Source organism: Gambusia affinis, linkage group LG01 (assembly GCF_019740435.1).
Source record: "Gambusia affinis linkage group LG01, SWU_Gaff_1.0, whole genome shotgun sequence".
In the NCBI taxonomy this organism is placed as follows: domain Eukaryota; kingdom Metazoa; phylum Chordata; class Actinopteri; order Cyprinodontiformes; family Poeciliidae; genus Gambusia; species Gambusia affinis.
The window spans coordinates 20,571,599-20,591,680 of record NC_057868.1 but is presented as its reverse complement, the minus strand read 5'-3'; the positions used below and the strand labels follow the sequence as shown (position 1 = coordinate 20,591,680).

The 20,082-nt window shown below is 38.8% G+C and overlaps 1 pseudogene; it reads right to left on the bottom strand.

Annotated features, from left to right (window-relative positions):
• LOC122837225 overlaps positions 1 to 20,082 on the bottom strand; it is a 28,701-nt pseudogene that overhangs the window by 8,373 nt on the left and 246 nt on the right.

The window sequence follows — 20,082 nt, the reverse complement described above, 5'->3', positions numbered from 1 at the left end:
AGCAAAGTTAGATTTAAAATGAGGGTCCAGACACAGGGTCCAGGTGCAATGAAGAATGCACCTGGAGACTGATGTTTACAATTATTAATGCTAACATTAGGGCAACAAGTCAGTTTTGGTTTTTTTTTTTTCAAAACAGCTTAAAAATCCCAATTTAGTAATCGTTTTGTGTTTGTTTAAAAATATTAGTAAAAACTGGTTTGAATGCTCTCCCAGTTTTTACAGTTGCAGTTCTTAAAAATAAATTAGAATCAATTAAATCCTCCACCAGTAGGCCAGAGCTTTATGAAAAACTTAAGATTAGAGGCCAATTAACAGAAATTGCCCGTAAATTGCCCTTTATGCACAAATACACTTCATCATCTCTGTACTATTAATTGTGTACAAAACACTGCAGCAAGATAAGAAGACCAATCTTTGTGGACAATTTCACCAGTCAATCAAGATATCATACCTGGAACATTCTACTGCCAAATGATTTACTGTGTTTATACAAAGAAAGATCTAATCATTTGCAAATGCATCTTAAAACTCTCCTGTTGCTTCATGTCATAGAAAAAGACAATTTGTCTGTCATAAATTTTAGAGAAAGAAAAGTCGATGTGAATTTTTGTTTGTCTTTTTTTGTTTTTACATTTCTTGTAGCAACATAATTTGCAGCAGGAAGTGCATGCAACAGCAGAGCACGGGGAAATCCAAGTCAGAGCTACACTATCAATCACGAGGGTTTGCAGAATGAACAAAGGATGTTCACCCCGGAGGAAGCTGCGACTACAAGCTTGTTCTATCTGCCATGCAGGGAGGCTGATCAGGTATGAGTCTGATTCCTCAGATAAGCTGTTGCTGAAGCAGAATGGGGAGCAGAGCGGAAAAACAAAACACAGCTGAATCATGGTGGGTAGCAGAGTTCCTTTCAAAAGTTGTTACCACCTTTCTTTGACCCTCTTATTGCCAGAATGGGGTCAAGCAAAGGTGACACATGGAAGTGGACGCTTTAGGATGGAAGTGTTTGTTACTTGAATAGTTTGAGAAGAAAAGCGTCTCTACCTCACCTGAAACAACCAGAAAGAAACTTCCAGAGGCTCTGCTCAGAAAAGAACCAATAACTACTGCAGAAATTAGTATGAGTCCTGTATTTTTAATTTACACTTAAGCCTTGGCTTAAATTCAGTGAGAAGACTACAAACATAAGTGGTAATCGGTCCTTTTTCTGCACAGAGCTTGTTGAAGTTTTTTTTTTTTTTTAAAAGAGGTATCACTAGTTTCATGCCACCAGACCAAAACAGAACTACTCCAGAGAGCTCAGGACGGCAGAAAGAGAAGAAAAACAATGCCAGCAACTGAAAGCGGAGAAAGCTGCGGAAGAGAGACGCTTTGCAAAAAAACAAAACAAGCATAAGCAAAAAAAGAGAGAAGGATTCATAAATTAAAGCACAAAAACATGCAGCATAACTGATTCTGACTAACTAAAGCAGACAAAGTGGGGAAGCTGCAAAACTACTCAGACACAGGAAGTCACTTTAAAGCAGAATAACAGACATGGAGAAGTTACAGACACAGTAGATTTCTAACAGTAAACATTTAAGAAATGAGCAACAATAACCAACAATAAATAAATCCAAGTAATTTGGAGCTTTTGATATATTAAATGAACCCTTAATTTTTTAATACAGAATTGTAAATGCCCAGAATTGATAAGGCAAGCAGTCAAATAAACTATTAGGATTGTTGGTTTAAAAATGTGTGGTTTCTCTGCAACACGCAGAGAGCTGCTGAATAATATGTTTCTTGAGCATGTACTGAGAGAATTACAGAATCAACAATTAATTTTAACTAGCGACCCAAATATTATTTGAAAAAATAACATATGAAAGTTGTTTGCTTCTGTTTCCTTTAATCATATTGTGTTATATTTGTTACTCCCCATTCAATGAATGTCATTTTTGTTCCTAACAAATACTCTGTCTATTTAAAATTTCTTTCAGCCGCATTTCACACATTTGTATGTTTTTACTTGACTGGATCTCAGAAAGTGTTTTCCTGAGTGTAACGACCACTGACCGCCTGCAGGAGGCACTACTTGATCCAGCAGCTTCATGCTGGTCCTCTTCCAGATCTTCTTGATTACAGCTCTCAGTTCCTCGTTGGCTTGCTCCAAGTTACCTTCAGAGATAGTGAAAATGTTACAGTGGTAACAGACTCTAGTGAATTGAGTGGAACTGAACTCCCTCTGGTGGCATAACATGGATCATGCATCTTTCTAAATGAACAACATCGTGGCCTCTAACCCAACAGTTTTCATATTTGTTGTTATTGTTCTGCCATGCAGCAATAATCAATGAGAAAATAAAATAATAATAATAATAATTTTGTAGGATTTTGACAACCTGGGCTGCAGACTCACCCTCAGTCTTGATCTTAAGGGCGGTGCGGACTAAAGCAAACAAGGTGGCGTTAAACATGACGGTCCCGTCACTGTTGAGCGGCATGTTCATTGCCACCAGTCGCTGCAGCAGAATTCAAACTTTATATTAATTTAGACGCATCAGTGTAAAGGGAGGAGGGTTTTTTTTTCTGCAAATATGAGATTGTGAGTTGTATTAACTCACCTTACAGGCAACTCTGTGAGGACAGAGCTTGCCAAAGCCCAACGGAGGCTGGATCCTCCTCAACAGGGTGACCACATCAAGATGTTTAATCCTACCCCTAAGAACACATTACGTGAAAAGGAAAGGCATTCCAAGAATTATCAAAAAAATAAGCATTCAGGAACAAATTTTTATCAAAATGTTTTTTTTTTTTTTTGCCCTTACTTGGCTCCAGGATCATATTCAGACCATATCCTTTTAAATTCATCCAGATGGTGAGGGCCAAGAATGGACCAATCACGAGTCAGATAATCAAAGTTATCCATAATGACCGCAACAAAGAGGTTGATAATCTGAAACAAGAACATCCAGGTTTTTTTTTTTTTTAACCATTTCATCAATTGCTTTGCTGTGAAGTCTGGTTGACTGTTAGGTCTGTGAGGGGCAATGGAAATGGTGAGACGTCCAGAGGAGTACCAGGAAGGCGCAGAGCATGTAGAAACTGATAAAGTAGATTATAGCAAAGTTGCTGCCGCAGGTTTTCTCCTCTCCCGGGTTGTAGTCGGACTCTGAGTCGCACAGCTTCCCCGGCAGACAGGCCAGCATGATCTCCTGCCACGCCTCCCCTGTAGCACATCTGACATGGAATAAGAAAAGTGACTTAGACAGCTGCTACCCATATTTACTTAGTATTGATAATGAATGTGCCAACCAAAGTTGCAAAATGTGCAAACCTGAACAGCATTAGGACGGCTTGGGGAAAGGTTTGGAAGTTGTTGTTGCGGTTTATTTGGGTTCCGTCCACCATTGCTATTTTTCCAAACACCTAAAAGCAGAATCTGCTAAAGTAAGATTCAAAAGCTACAGTAACAGATATGATCTTAAAAAAACAAAAGGGTATTTGGAACTAGCCATGTAGAGGATGAGAAAATTTTTCAAAACATCTGTCGACATGTCAGACAAGATTACCTGCATCCCGATGACAGCATAGATGAAGAACAGCATCGCTATCAGGAGGGCAACATATGGAAGAGCCTATTGTGGAATAAAAAAATTAAAAAGTATTATTGAGTTTCTTTCCTGCAGCGTATGTCGAAGTTGTTAGAGTTTTTGGTTAAGCAAACAGACAAAATACTATGAAGTTACGAATTTAGACACAAATTGCAAAGATATTTTGGATGGCTGGACAAATGATAACAGTTTTGTAACAATAAGCATTCCTGCTAATCTGCGTAGCTATGTTTGACTTTTACAAGATCCTAGTGGTTTTTCAGAAAATAACTTCTTTTAATTATTTGTATAACCTATGGAAAACTATTAATTTCCTTCTGCATTCACCTGAGGGTTGTTATAATTTCAGTCCACTGGAGCTGAGGGAGGGTTTAGATAAGAATTTAGCGCTCCTCCATTTTCAATGTGTCAAAGGTTTTTGTCTTAATCTTAATGCTGAGCCAGAAACATTGGTTTCCATACTCCATGTGAGAAACTCTGTGACAGCACAACTATGTCTAATTAGCACAAAGCAGACTAAGCAAACACTGAGCTTTGTCGGATTGCAGAAAATAATTTTTCTTTCTGCGATAGCAGCTCACGTCCACGATTTTCTCTTCTGTTACATTTGCATTATATTGTTTCCATGTCACAAACAGCACAGATTGTGAGATTGCAAATACGTTTTCACAACTCTGCATGCTCTAAGACTTCACCTGGAAAGACTTGATGAAGGTCCACAGCAGAGTCCTGATTCCTTCCCCTCTGCTCAGGAGTTTGACCAGTCGCATCACCCTGAACAGGCGGAAGAAGGTGATGGAGATGCGAGCGCTGTCCTCTGTGTTCTGGATGTGAAGAGTAACCAAGACACCAATAAGCAAACGGTACTAGCTTGTGCCGCAGTATTCGGGGCTTCGCATTACTCATTCATTCATGCAGTCAGTGACACATGCGCCCATTCAATATGCATGAATGAACTAAAAATGAGCAAAAACCAACAAGGAGGTGGATCTAAAAGTTGTTAACTATTATTGTCCTGCTTTATTACAACAGCCAACCCGCATGCAGTCTTCCTGAGAGTTACACACATAGCATTAACAGACCTGAATGACTTACACACAATGGCTCATTAAAACAGACAGAATATCCCAAAAATACAGGCTAAACAAACAGTGTCTTAAAACTACAACATGAGGATTAGCCCAGCTTTAAACTAGACAATCATGTTACACTTAAACAGAAATGGTTGGCAATCTGTCTTTAAGGACTTTAGTCCAACGTTTGTAATGTACAACAAAAACCATCTCTGTGTTATCCTGTGTGCCATCATGCCATGCTCCTGGACAAGATGAGATGCAGGGTCAAAGTGGAACTTATGCCAAAATGCAACAAACCAGAAAGAGCCATAACAAGACTGTGACAGTGAGGAATACTGACAATTCAAACACAAACTGCAATGCTTAACTTACAACAATTTCTATAATTCATAAAAGCATCTTATTAATTTTTAAACAATCTCTCGACAAAAACTGTCACAACAGAACGATGTGGATGCTTTTGCTTTCAGATGACAACAGAGGGATGATGTTCTTGACAAAAGAGGTGGGGCTTATTCTTACCCCTGGATCCTCTATCACCTTGACAACAGGAATGGCTGCCGACTTGAAACCAGAAGTCTAATGTTAATCCGAGTTGCAGCTGCACAGCTTCAAACCATTCTTCACATTTGTACGCTACTTTTGTTTTCTACAACATCTTTTCACATACATGACAGGCAGAAAACCTTTACAATTTATCTGAGAGAGCTTCATCAGCAATGTAAAGCTTCTCATGCACACATCTAGAGGAACACTGAATATGCAAAAATGCCTTGTAAACACTTTTATTCCCCTTAAACCTTTTCATACATTGTTATTATGCACTGAAGTATACTTCACTGGAATCTTAGACCAACACAAAGTAATGCTGAGAGGTGGAAGAAAAATAATACAAAGTCATTATTGTTCGTTTGTTTCTACAAATTATGTATAATTTATCTGTATGTAGGGGACACAACAAGAGTGTGGAAGAATTTTTTCTGTTTAAACTAAAATGTAACTTTTTTTGTCACTATTTGTGGCATTAGACTTAAACTGCACATCATCTCCATGGTGAAGCATAATGGTGTTAGTATCATGATGTTGGGATGCTTTTCTTCAGGATGCAGGTCAGAGTTGGTAAGAGGATGGATGGAGCTATTTTCCTTTTAATTAATAATTATACACCACTTGTAGTTTATTATGTCAGATTCTATTAAAATCCTATTAAAAAGTCTGAGGTTGTAATGTGACAAAAGGTGAAAACGTTAATGAGGTGTGAGCAACCTTTACAAGGCAGTGGGTTAAAAAGAAAAACACATGCATACCACAACTTATGAGTAAAAACATTGAAATTATGTGAAATTATGTCCCGGCTTTTGGTCAATAACTAACCCTGCTCTGTGTGTCATGAAATGCAGGCATGCTCTAGTGAAACATTCACAATTCTTTCCGTAGAATTTGTCTTTCTACACTAAAAATCGTCTGCAGTGTGATTATTCCCCCCAACCACTCACTCAGGATAAACCAACATTTAACTGCGGATAAAGCTGGAAGGAAGCATGGAACCAGCGCTAACATGAGTCACAGACCAGGACATGGAGCGACCTTGCAGCAGCAGCAGCAGCAGTGCTGAACGTTGTTGCTTTTTGAAGGGAATGCAAACATAAACGCTGATAGCAAGCAAGACGGTTGAGCTCAGCTGCATTCAAAGACAACTCTTCATAAGAAAAACAACATGGAGTTTGAACGGATGCGCCAAATACTTATCATCGCCTCTCTTTTTTTAAAACAAACAACTGAAGTGGATATCTATGTGTATGTGTGTAAATTCTGTTGCTAACATTGTGAAAATCCAATAAAAACAAGAAGAAGGTTGTGTTCTTGAATGCAACTCTGATCCTAAAACAAGGCGCTCCTGCAGGGAACGACACAGAAAAGACGTGTGAGAGATGATTACTTACATTGATCTCAGTGATGGCAATGTCAACCACGCTACCCACAACAATTAAGGCATCAAACGTGTTCCATGCATCAGCAAAATAGTTCTGCAAGCACAGGCAACAGAGACACACAGAAAAGAGGATAGACAGAGACAAAAAGTAGGTAGGAAGAAAAGGTAAGAAAGGAAAGACGTTTGACAGATAGAAAGTACATCAAAAAGTTGAGCTTCAATAAAACAGGATGAAAGTCAGAGTCCTCCTGTCAGAGTTTGTGGGAGCCTTTAAAGTTCAGCAGTAGTTATCCAATTATTGTCATAAATCATTTTTTGTTTGTTTATATGAATGCTGAAGCTAAAAGTAGGAAACAAGAACATAGAATAAATCAAAAACATTTTTGGTTTCATAAGTATGGTTTCTATCACTGAAATGTTTGCTTTATACAGTGACCGACAACCACTGTCGGTCACTGTATGTATGTAACCAACAGCTACAGTGCCGGTAACTGTCGGTTACTGACACTGCATATTCTGTGTCGTTAAAAAACAATGAATATTCACGTGGGCTTAAAGATTCTGACACACAAAAAGCCTTTATGTTTACATACTGGCCCACACAAAGATAGGACAGGAAGGAAAGGACAGGAAAAAGGAAACAGGTTTAGGAAGGATTCAAAGGAGAAAAGCAGTAACATCTGGAGGGGCAGGAAGAGGGGCTGACAGAGCTGCACAGTCTGACGTCTTTCTACCTGGCTGAGTATGATGTCGACTACACTGCCGATCACCACTAGAGCATCGAAGACATTCCAGGCGTCCCCAACATAGCCCTGAATACGGTGACATACACAGCCAGCAGGGAGGGGGAGGTGGAGCACAAGAGGAGGGAGCATGAGGTACGAGGAAAAGGCAAAGTGAGGGCTGAACATCAGACTATGGGGGGGGGAGAGTATAAAAAGTTTTCTAACAGGAGGAAGCGGAGGCGACAAGATGAGACACTTACTCTGGGTTTGAAGGCAATGAGCTTTAGGATCATCTCCACTGTGAAGACTCCTGTGAAGACCATGTTGAGGATGTCCATGGCGTAGTTAAACAGATGAGACTGGCCATGGTGCTGAGGGGAGACAAGCTGGCCATTAGAAGCATTCATTTGACACAATCACAAACTGACCAATGCAAACGCAAGCACAGACGTTTTAAGAAAAAGTTTTTCGTTTTTATAAATTTTACAAAATGCAGAATGTTTTTTTTTTTCCAGCCTAAAACAGAAAAGTATATTCTCCTGTTAAAATGGCCAGATCTTGTTTTTGTCTCAATATATAAACAGCTGCTGGTAGAGACATAATCCAAAAGACTTGCAGCTTTGATTACAGTGAGAAGTGGTTCTACAAAATGTAACTCATGCATGATGAATACAAATATACAAATGCATGTTGGAACAAACAACTGCATTTATAGGGAGATTAAACATAGAATGACTGTTCAGCTATTGAATTACTTCTAAAGTCAACCGGCGCACTGGATTTTTATTTATGAGAATCACAATAACCGGGGCAGAATGCACATGCATTGTGAAAACCATGTAACTTTTCCATTTTTGGTTCAAAATGTGTTACTTAGTGGTCTGTCACAATAAAACCCCAACGACAAATAGTAATTCTTATGGTGGCAATGTGACAAAATGTGAAGAAGTTCAATATTAATTCAAGCGTTTTAAATTAGGATGATAAATCCTACCAGGAGAACTTACCTGAATAGCCAGACACAGCGTGTTGAGAATGATCAGGACAAACGTACTCAAAGCCAGTGGAGTTGACCACATACCAGAACTTGTACTGGTAGGGATTTTTGGGAATGTAGCGGCGCAGAGGACGAGCTTTCAGTGCGTACTCCACACACTGGCGCTGTAGCGGTGTTGAGGGTGTTGAAAAGGAACAGACAGACAAACAGACTCGTGAGCGAAAACTGGAAAAGAGCTACAGATTCCTCTGAAGTCGATCTTCTTCAGCAGCCACCGACCTGGTTCTTGTCCAGCTCGCAGTTCTTGTACTCCTTCTCTCCCTGCTCCTGGAAGGTAACAATGACGAAACCAACGAAGATGTTCATCATGAAGAAGGCGATGATGATGATGTAGATGATGAAGAAGATGGAGATCTCGATGCGGTAGTTGTAGATGGGGCCCATGTTCTCCCTGTTAGAGTCGATGGCCTTGTACAGCAGACTGTGGGGACAAACACGATCCAGTTACAACACAGAGCATAACCTGTTTTATTCACATAGAGATTCCCCTGTGACACATCAGCAATAACTAGATAAATACACGTATTTAAGAGTGGATTGACAGTCGCCATCAGCATTAATAGAGCTGTAAATATCACTTTGCTTTGGTTTTGGAACTGACAGTGGACCAATACTCACGTGGGCCAACCCTCAAAGGTGGAGACGGTGAACAGGGCCATCATGGCCATGAGGACGTTGTCAAAGTTGAAGTCACTGTTGTACCAGATCCTCTCCTTCACCATGGGCAGAGCCGTGTCCCCATTGTTGTAAAGAATGTATGTCCCCCTATTTTAAAAACCATCTTTAGACACTTACTGTACAAGCACAACACTGTCCAAATCTTTTAAACTTCTCCTTGTTTTTTTATTATTTGCTTCCAGGCAGCCAGATATTTTTACAATATTTTACGATGGCTTTGATAGTTTTTAAGCTCCCTGAAGGTCTTTCATCATACTTGTTTCAACTTTGGCTGCTTGTCTATTCATTTCCTGTATTTTCCTTTGACCTGAATGTCACCACATGTCCAAGGTCTGCACAGACAAGTGTGAGGGTAGATAAGCAGAGGACAAGTTAAAAAAAATGTCAAGCTTAAAAAACAACTACAGCACTTAAACGATCTTATCTTCAAAAACATGAAAATTTTGAAATAACAAAATTTTAGCAAAGACTTAGATCTAATGCAATTTTCTGCTCTTCAGGAACACTGACACTGACCGCCTGAATTATTTACGGACTTTACAATAAAACATTTAAAAGTCCAATTTAAAATTGTTCCCTTGACGATGGACCAGGACAGACATTGATTTTAGCTGCCTTTTATGCCTGAATACTTAATTTGTAAGAGTTATTTATTTAATTTTTTAACAATTTTTCAAACAAAAAGCATTAAGACTGTTTCTAATAAAATCCTAAATTATTATGTTAACAATTTGGCAGGAAAAGAGCCAAAAGCAAAATCATATCTTGCTCCTTGGAAGCAAAAGCGAAGTCAGAAGCTGCGACCCCGAAAGAGATGAGAAGAACTAACTTGCACTCATCTGGGCTGGACTTTGCATCATCTGTGCACCGGTAGAATTTACCCTAAAAACGACAAGGTAACACATCAGGGTTTTACGTGACATAATATTGTGGCACAATTGTGGCTTTGTGCTCTTGTACCTTGAAGAGCTGCACTCCGATGCAAGCAAACATGAACTGCAGGAGGGTGGTGACGATCATGATGTTGCCGATGGTTCTGATGGCCACAAATACACACTGCACCACGTGCTGCAGAGGGACCAAGTTATGAACTGTCAGTTCAAATACACAGCTGCATCAGAAACAGGGCCACAGGCATTCACAGAGACACTCAGAGCACAGGGAGAACCAGACACACTCATGTGGAGAAACACACAGGCGTCATGCCTCACGGAGTGTTTGTTTTTACTTTCAGTCCTTTGGCTCTGTTGATGGCCCTGAGCGGACGGAGGACCCGCAAAACACGGAGGATCTTCACCACTGAGATAGCGGAGGACCTGCGGAGGGCGGTAAAAACACAACAAGTTGAGATAATCTGAAATACTACTCGGCAAATCAAGTAGCCTTGTCATAATCTATTCTGATTTTCAGGACCAACGTGAGAGAAGACACGTTCGTGTTCAACTACAAGAAATATCTTTAGCTAAAACTCAAACTACTCAAATAAACCTGCTGACTGACAACATTAGGCAAAAATGTGATTTTTACCAAGAAAAACAAATCATTTATGCAGAGAGATGGGAGGATACATACTGAATACCAAAGGAGACAAGAGACACGCCGACGACCAGCAGGTCTAATAGGTTGAAATAGTTCCTGCAGAATGCCCCTTTATGCAGGAACGCTCCAAATGCCGTCATCTAAACAAGCAAGAGAAAAATATTACACCAAAATTTACACACAAAGACACAAACACAAAGCAGAGAAAACAACAGCTTACATATTTGTTGAAACTGTCACTATGTCTTGACTATATGGTTTGAGACAGATAACTCAGCTCCTTTGCTTTCTCCCTGTGCTCCCAGTGCTAACTAAAAATAACCAATCAGAGCCAGGAAGCAGGTCTTAGCGCTGTCAATCACTGTGTTGTGTGGTGCTACTCATCCTCCCTTTCCTCCGATTACATAAGTGTATTTTTCCAAGCACATTTAGTATATTCCACAATTTTTTTATTAGGTTTATTCCAAACTGAATGTGAAACTGAGTAACTGATTTTTTTGTCACCACTCATGGTATTTAGTATAATCTAAACGCATTTATCGTTAATTTTTTCGATTTTATAATTAATCCTGGACCAATTGCAGCAAGCGAGATATACCAAGTTAATAAAAAGTTATACTATTGTACTACAATCTAATAGTTTTAAGTTGTTTTTCAGGAATCTTTTTAACAAGAAGCCACATAAAGTTCAAAAGATCCACTCTGCTGATTTCTGCAGGTTTTTGAAGCATAGAGTGAACACAGCACAGTGTTGCTACAGCTGTTGCTACACACTGCTGGTCAGCTGAGTGAATGAGGGATACTACACTTCCAAAAAAAACTGAAATTTGGCTATTGGAAATTGTTTCTGGTTGGGAAACTACAGTTCTGTGAAATAACATTTGCAGCCTCAAAGACTTCCTTATTTTTGCTTTTTTGATACCCTGATGGGTTTCGCATCATACAAATTCTATTATCAGACTGTATTAAGAGTTGGGGTCAACACCTGTGTTATCTGTAATATCACCGTTTCTATAGAAGCATTTGTTTCCCATAAAGTAGTCAGTTCATGCTGCACTTTTTTCACACTTTTGCATAAATACTGTGAAGCCTTGACATTTTTGAACAAGTTTAACATACAGTGAAAATTTCATTCTGGCCCATGCTTTATCCACTTGGCTAATCAAATGCATTTAAATTGAAAACATACAGACATGCATGCATGTGCAGTTCTGCACACACACACTCTGACAGACACATGTGAGCTACAAACAATGCAACAATATTGACGCATGACAAGGAGAGCAGAAGTCCTTACATCTATTCACTACACAGAATAATCCTAACACTGCAACACACATATCCTGTTTTGGGCTATTAATCTCAAGCCTTTGCAAAGGAGAGTTACCTGACATGCAGCGAGAAACGAGATGGGGGAAAGGGCTGAACAGTAACTGTGATTACCGCAGATTATTTCTGAATGTTGAATCATTAAGTTTATTATCTGGAGAAATGGTAAGCAAAAAACAAACAAACAAAAAAACACTGACTCTAATATTTAGTCAGGCGGTAAAGTAATCCAGTGCTACTTCATTGTTACAAAAAGTTTAAAAAAGATAGAAAAATTTAAAACTACTATAATTTTCTTTTTTTTTTTTTTTTTTAACTGTAATGTTGATTTACTAAAGCGATTTTATTCTGGAGATCTTTACTTACTTTTTCACTTACAGGAACCCCTGATAAAGATGTAAATATTCTGGAAATAAATGTATTTTCCTTTAAATATTCTCATAATTATTCATTTTTCTTAATAATTTTTAAAATTAAATCTTAATTTGAGACAATAATTGAAAAAAATACCACTTTTTTTTTTTTTTTTTTTTGCAACAGTGGGAAAATGAATCAGACGCTCAACAATTTATCCAGTGGGGAGCATATACTGGAAAATAAATGTTCCTGTTATAATTTTCGTAGCACATCATGTCATTTTTAAACAGAGTGTCTGGAAACTTTTAATCAAATTGCAAATTTTCTGATATGTATCTATGATGCAACAAAAAAGTAATTTTGGTCATTTTTCTTTTCCATTAAAAAATAGCTACTTGTTTAAACTTGAGCTGTTGTCCCAGTGATATTGTCCTGACATTAATGGGCTAATAACTGGAAATGCTCAAGATATCGCTGTGACATATCGAGCTATAACGGCGAGGTCGGCGTGAGAAAGACAAATCTCTAGAACTGCAGCAAAAAAAATCTTGCAGTCACCCAGTCTAAATTACTGCACATCTTAATCAGGGGTGTTAATAATTGTGGACAGCGCGGTGGCTAGAGATGATTAGGAAACTGACAAACAAGGGGGAAAAAACTGACATAAAACGTGTCGTAGTGTCTGGACGACAAAAATGAGCAGGCAGCCATTACTTTCCTAACATAAAAAAAAAAAAACGACGAGGAGGAGGACATTTGCAGCAAGCTGAGAGGTGCTGTTGAGGCGGCACGACAGTCGCTGTTGTTTACCTTAATAAGGATCTCAAATGTAAACATACTAGTGAAGACATAGTCTGCATAGCCTAGGATCTGAGAAGGCAATCAGAGTGACATAAGCACGCAGGGTTACTGAAGCTCTACCCAACACAGCACAGCACAGCACACACAGGACATTTACCTTCAACAGGATCTCAACAGTAAAGATTGCGGTGAAAGCATAGTCAAAATAACCAAGTATCTGCAAAAAGCAATGCACAAGTTCAAGTCATTGCAGGTCAACACACAAAGTGGTCTATTAAACACTTGTTGCTGCAAGATAATGTTGTTTAGACACATACAAAACAGAAGCAAATCCCCACTGGGTAACATTTGAATGTAGAAGCTGTTTTTATGATCAATCACTTCTGCAGTCATAGTGTAAAGGATAAAGTTTGGAGGTAGCGGTTTGATTTTAGCTCCCGCCTGGAGTTACTGTTGGGAGGAAAGGTCTGTGCAGTGATTTCAGGAGAGACAGATTTACTTTCTCCAATGCACAGCACAAAAACCCCAAAGTTGTTTATGACGTGTTCCTGTCACAATCCACCTGACAGCTCCTCGGACAGTCCATCATGGCGGAATCGGCTAATAATACCAGTCAGGTCCCATCACACCCCACTGGCCTCCCTATTCTGGCTTCCCGTCATTTTTAGGATCAAATTAAATTCTTGTTTTTAAGGGTTTTAAAGCCACTATCTCTATCAAAACTTTTACACTATCCAGCTATTTTCTTTATACTTATATTTTTCACCCCTTTGTAGAAAATAAAAAAACATCTGCGTTTTTGGGGTTTGTCAGGTTCCAATCAGAAACTCTGCATTATCTGTGCTGCACTAGCAGGTGGTGATGATAGAGGAATATAATAGATATCAATATCATATCATTTGAATAGAGTAGCTACTACTACTCTACTGCAATGAGACATCTTTTCATTCATCTCTTTTTTTCCCCGTTGTCATGATGTTTCTGTCATTCTCAGAGAGCTTTCACATTTTCAACCACTACAGTCTGTATCAGATGTGTTAATCAAGAGCAGGAAAAAGTCTTTTCAATGAGCAACTTTGCCCTGAAAAGCGTGAATTCATGACAGTGGATATTTAACAGCTATCTAATGATTGTAATCCTATGATATTTTGAGAACGTTTAAAACTGCTAATATTTTCCTGAAGGTTCCAGTTATCATTGGGACTATCCCAAAAACCTATCATCACACCACTGATTGAAACTCAGAACTGACTTCAACCAGTTTAATAAGGAAGGAAGCATTTGGGGAAAAAAAAAAAATTATTTAGACATATAAGAGTCGAGCAATCTGGCCAAGTACGTTGTTTTGAGAACATATTTTTGCTTCTACTGAAGCAGAGAGTTGATACACGTTAATGCCAGTCTTCTCAACTGAAGCATCCATGTCAATGTTATAAACAAAAGTGTAAAGACAGGCTTCATCCCTGGCTGTGCTTCTCCTGGCGTGTGGTAAAGTCCTCTGTAAAAAAGACTCTTCATGAGCTACAGTTAGCATTTCAAGCCTCCCTCTCAAAGGTCAACGTGGTTTTACGTACAATGTTGCGAGCGGAGAAGTTGCGGATGGGGTCCTCGGCCGCCAGGGAAACGGAGCTGAGCATGATGAAGACCAGGATCAGGTTGGTGAAGATCTGATGGTTGATGAGCTTATGGCAGAGCACACGAAACCTGCAGAAACAGAGGAGACAGAGGGAGGAAAATATCAGATTGATACATTTTAGGTTTTCTTTTTCTCTGCAGCACCTATCATAATGGATTTCAGATTTTTTGTTTTTTGAACAGAGAAAGTGCCTGTTCTGATTCCAGGCATCGGACTCACGGGTTGATGCTGCTGAAGATGAAAAACGCACTGCCCTCCGGGATGGGTGGGATCTTCTCCTTCATGGTGAGTTCAGAGAGTCGCTGGGGCCGGGGGCCCGGCGGGGCTTCAGGGAGGTTCCTATTATCATCATCATCTTCATCATCACCTGTAAAACAATAGCTCAGTATCATAATGCTCTCTATTGCTTGCACCACAATAAAACTGCCTTACTAAAAAATATAAACATGTTTAATCACAAAAGTAAATATCTAGATTATTTCTTTGCTAGATTGATTGTATTGCTGATAAACTCTGTAAACAGCAAAGAAAATCTGCAACTATTTCCCTTTATTTTTGCGTTTCCTGCTGGGTTTTTTTTTTATTTATTTATGTTTTCTATTTTATGTGCATTATTGATTCACAAACATTTACATAACAAAACAAGGTTATTTGTTTAAAGCTTTTTATTATTATTATTATTATTTCAAAATGGTTGTTTCTAAAGAAAAAAAAGTACAGAGAATATTATTCACATGTATTGTTAAACTCAAACTAGTTAAATCTCATCTGTCAAAAAAGGTTCTTCACCTGGTGAGTCGACGGTAGAAAACGATTCTTTGTCCCCCTCTAGCAAGGCCTCTGTTGGCATCTAGAAGATGTTTAGAATAATTTGGGTTTTTTACAGGTTTCTTAATACAAAAAAGAAAAATATCTAACACTAACAGAGTAGTGCTGGGATTTGGTCATCTAAATTGTCTGAGGGCTCAAGCTAATTTGCATTTTACCGTTGTTTTCCCGTCTTCAGTTATCTCAATCCTCTTCTTCTCGGTGTTTGAGTCCCTGTTGGCAATGAATAAAGTTTAAAACCTCCAATGTATTTTTTCTATTTTTATTTTTTGCAGATGGAAATAAAATAAAAAAACTCTCAAATGAAGTAAAATATGTCAAATGAAGCCATACTTAACACTATTCTTTCTCTTTTTGGCCTCCTCTTCCTCTTTCTGTGCAGTGTTGAGGCTCTCTGCATCAGCCAGGTTATCAACAGCGATGGCCAAGAACACATTCAGCAGGATGTCTGATCAAGTGAGTTACAGAAAAGACAAAAACACTTACCGAAATTTTAAAAAGCCAAATAAAAATCTCCACAGGCTTCACAGAAATGGATCAGTTCAGTTAAATGAGCTTTTTTCAATTTGGCAAAAGTTGTAATTTCAGCTAAATGTATGTGACCGAATATAAAAACATGCCACACTTATCAGATTTATATTTGTAAGATGTTCAACAACCATTCGTCATTTTCCTTCCTCCTCATAGTTATGCTTTACTTTGTGATGGTCTGTCACAGTAAGTCCTAATTTCAGACAATTTGTCAAACTCGAAAAACTTTGTGGGTGTAACTAGTGTTTCAAGGCAGTGTCTGGGCGATGCGAGTGTGTGATTGCATTGAGTAGGATACAGTTTCCACAGATGAAGAGGATGATGAAGTAAATGCAGACCACCATGCCAGAGGACGCCGGACCACCGTACGCCATGATGCCGTCATACATCACGGTGTTCCAGTCCTCGCCTGTCAGGATCTGGTGAACGGCGTGAAAAATATTAGGAGAATAACACCGAAGCACCTGATTCTGGTCGAACGGCATTATTCGCAGTAATTATTTCCAGATATTGAAAAGGAATGTCATAAGACATGCTTGACATGTGATGAAGCCCTCGGTTCGTCTCTGATTCTCGCAAACACAAACCTGAAAGACGGTGAGGAGGGCCTGGGGGAAATTATCAAATGTGCTTCTTTTGGTCACCGTCTCATCAAAGTTGAATTTGCCTCAAGAGTTGCATGCCCAGCAGGGAGAAAATAATGATGAAGAGGAAGAGCAACAGCAGCAAGGAGGCGATGGACTTCATGGAGTTGAGCAGGGAGGCCACCAGGTTACTAAGAGACGCCCAGTGACTGAAGAAGACAGAGAGTTTAACTCGCCTTCTTTCCTTTTCCCGTTTTTTCTTTCGCTATTCCTTTTGTCTTATAGAGAAAAATAAAGTCTAGTAAACGGAAAAAATTGCAGCTTGTGTACTGCGTCTTCAATCTTAAGCAGCTAAGACTGGAACACACCCTTACCATAAAACACTATTTGATTTCCCTTATTTAAGTCTCTTTTCATAGTTCCATAAGCCATTTTGTTTTTTTGTTTTTTTTATTTCTGCTTTTATTTGTGCAGCAGACTTTAGCCTTCATGACATGAACAAATATTAGTGTAAAATATGCTTACCGCGTAACTTTGAAGATCCTAAGGAGGCGCACGCAGCGCAAAACCGAGATCCCCAGCGGAGACATGATGGCCAGCTCCACCAGGATGGTCTCCACGATTCCTCCACACACCACAAAACAGTCAAAGCGGTTGAACAGCGACACAAAGTAGGCCTGGAGCCCCAAGCTGTACATCTTCACGAGCATCTCCAGAGTGAACAAAGCCAGAAGAACCTTATTGGCTACATCTGGAGCAGAGACAGAGAGAGAAAATTAATGCTTTCTGTAGAAATGTAACGGTTGTAGTATATTGGATTTCATCATGGTGAAAGTAAAGCAAACAGAATGTAAAAAGTAAAACAGACACCTTGCACTTCTGTTAGCCATTCGGGCTGGTTGTAGTGCTCTGAGGAAATGGTGAGAGTGTTGAGGAACACCAGGATGATGACGAGCCAATAAAACGTCACGGATTTCACGGCCGCCCGGCACTTCCTGCGGCAGAAGCGGTTCCACCGTCGCCACTGCCGACTGACAGAGAATCAGTTTGAAATATTTTCTCCGTCAGCTTAGAAGATGTAAAGGGAAAAGTTACGATCTACGCTACATGCAAAAGGATCATTTGTTGAAATCAAGGAATTCTATCACGGAAAATGCGAGTGGATCAAAACCGATCAGGAGCAGACGGCTGGACTTTAGGTCAACATGGAACAGCGTTGAATTACTGGTGCCATCAGGGAAAGAAACGTAAGGATGAAAACAGCAGGGATCAGAATGATTCAAATACGTGACCAGAATTGATCATGCACGATGAGAAGAAGAGCATAGCTACCATGCAGCACCACAGCACAGTACTAACCTGAACTTTGATTTAGTTATTTTCTGACTGGTGGAAATAGAAGACAAGACATTTTTAAAATAAAAATGGGAAGCACGGTAAAACGCAAACTCGGTAGTGGAATCTACAGCTTATGTCAGCGTGACTTGATTCCCAACCGACTCACGCCGCGTTTCAGAACTGTCTCCCTTGGTGACCATTTTCCCTCTAAAGGGAAACTTCTGCATCAGCTGTGAGCTACTTGACGAAAAACTTTTCCCATAACTGATTTGTGGTGTGATGTGTCAAACTCACCATAACGGTCCACAGCACAGAGATTTGTCCTCTTCTCCATTATGGTTGTCTGTGGTCGCCGACTCTGTTTCACTCGTGGGCATGCTGGCTGCAGAGTCACACACACATACAAATGTAAAAAGAAAAAAAGAATTGCATGAAAAAGCTTACAAATTTTACGTGACTTACAATTTTATTTCACTGGCAATTTTTTTATTTTTTTTAATAAAGCGTTTTTTCTTTTTGGCATTAATTCCTTCGTGGTTTAGCTGAGCAATAGGCTTATAAAAGATTTTCTTTTTTTCAGATCCCTGACCTTTCCGAAAACCAACATAAAATGAAACATTACAAGCAAAAAACTGAGAAACACCAATTTCTTTTGAGACATTGCAAGTTTCTTGCTTGCATTGTGGTATGTAGAGCCAGTATTGTGGTATCTCTGATGGTCATAAATTTATTTAATTTTTTTAAAGGCGGGGGGGGGGGGGGGGGAAGCTAAACTATCTGTGTGATGTCTTCACAAAGTTAACAGTTATCCTAACTTTGAATGGAATGTGCTGACTGTTATCAATTACTATAGATTATCATCAAATCAGATTAGCATATTTTCAAAGCCAGATACTAGATATCAGTTTATCACAAATTAGGCTGATCTCTAATTCCCTGGAATTGCATCAGAGTAGAAAAGTTCTTATTGCAGAAAATTTGTTTTAAATTATCTGCATGGAAATAGTTATAACAAATGCATCAGAGTGAAATAAGAGCTGTAATCCAAACATCTGAACTTTGCTAAACGCTCGGTTGAAATGTAAAGCTTTATTATATTTCTATTTTATATTGCGATATATGGTCTCTGCACTGCAGTAAGTGTTGGTTTTAATAGACATGGGATCAAAACATTTATAAAATACTGAAAATGGAATTATTTGTGCATGCAGAAAAAAAACACATTATTGATAAATAATGAACATGTTCGATACAACAATGAATGACGAACAACCTTTACACTAACACTTCTGATTCATGCCAAGAAAAATATAATTTGCTAAGTAAAATCTTGGGGCAACATTCCAAAGACACATTTATACCCATATTAAAAAAATCTCATGCTAAATTTGCTTTTTGTCTTTTTGTTTTCAACAAAATCACCACTAAGTGGCCCATTTTCTCTCAGAAACTCTTAAAAACAGGGAAATAAGAAGAAAATGCAGTTGAGATAAGGAAGAGCTGCGTTTAATCCTCATTAGCCAGGACAGAACATAACTCCAGTAATAATTGGAATAAATTGTTCAGTTTCAAATAATTATATTTGCAGTTAATTATAACTACTGAACCTATTTGAAGACTTTTACACCTTTGACTGTGTACTCAAAACCAGTATGACGGCTTTTATCTGGCTTTTATTGTAACTATTCACCAATGCTTATAGAAGGATTTACGTTGGAAGATTATCCACCTCTCAATAGACATTTGCATCTGGTAGTTTATAATCACTTCAGTTAATTTATTTTATTTCGGTTTTTTGCTCAAAATATATTCTTCTTACACTAGAATATGACTTTAGCATTAAAGAAAACAATTATAGATGATGATAAAAATGAGGATGATGATGACAGGGACCATGCAGAATAAAACAGCATAAAGCAAACAAAGTGCACAAAGCATACAGCAAACCAAGCCCATCTATGCAAAGACACTCTTCAGGACAAAGGTGAAATGTCCTCATGAACACACAGGGACAGATGAAGTCTTCCTGACGCCTCCCCTGCTACCAGGTGCACACATTAAATACATTTAC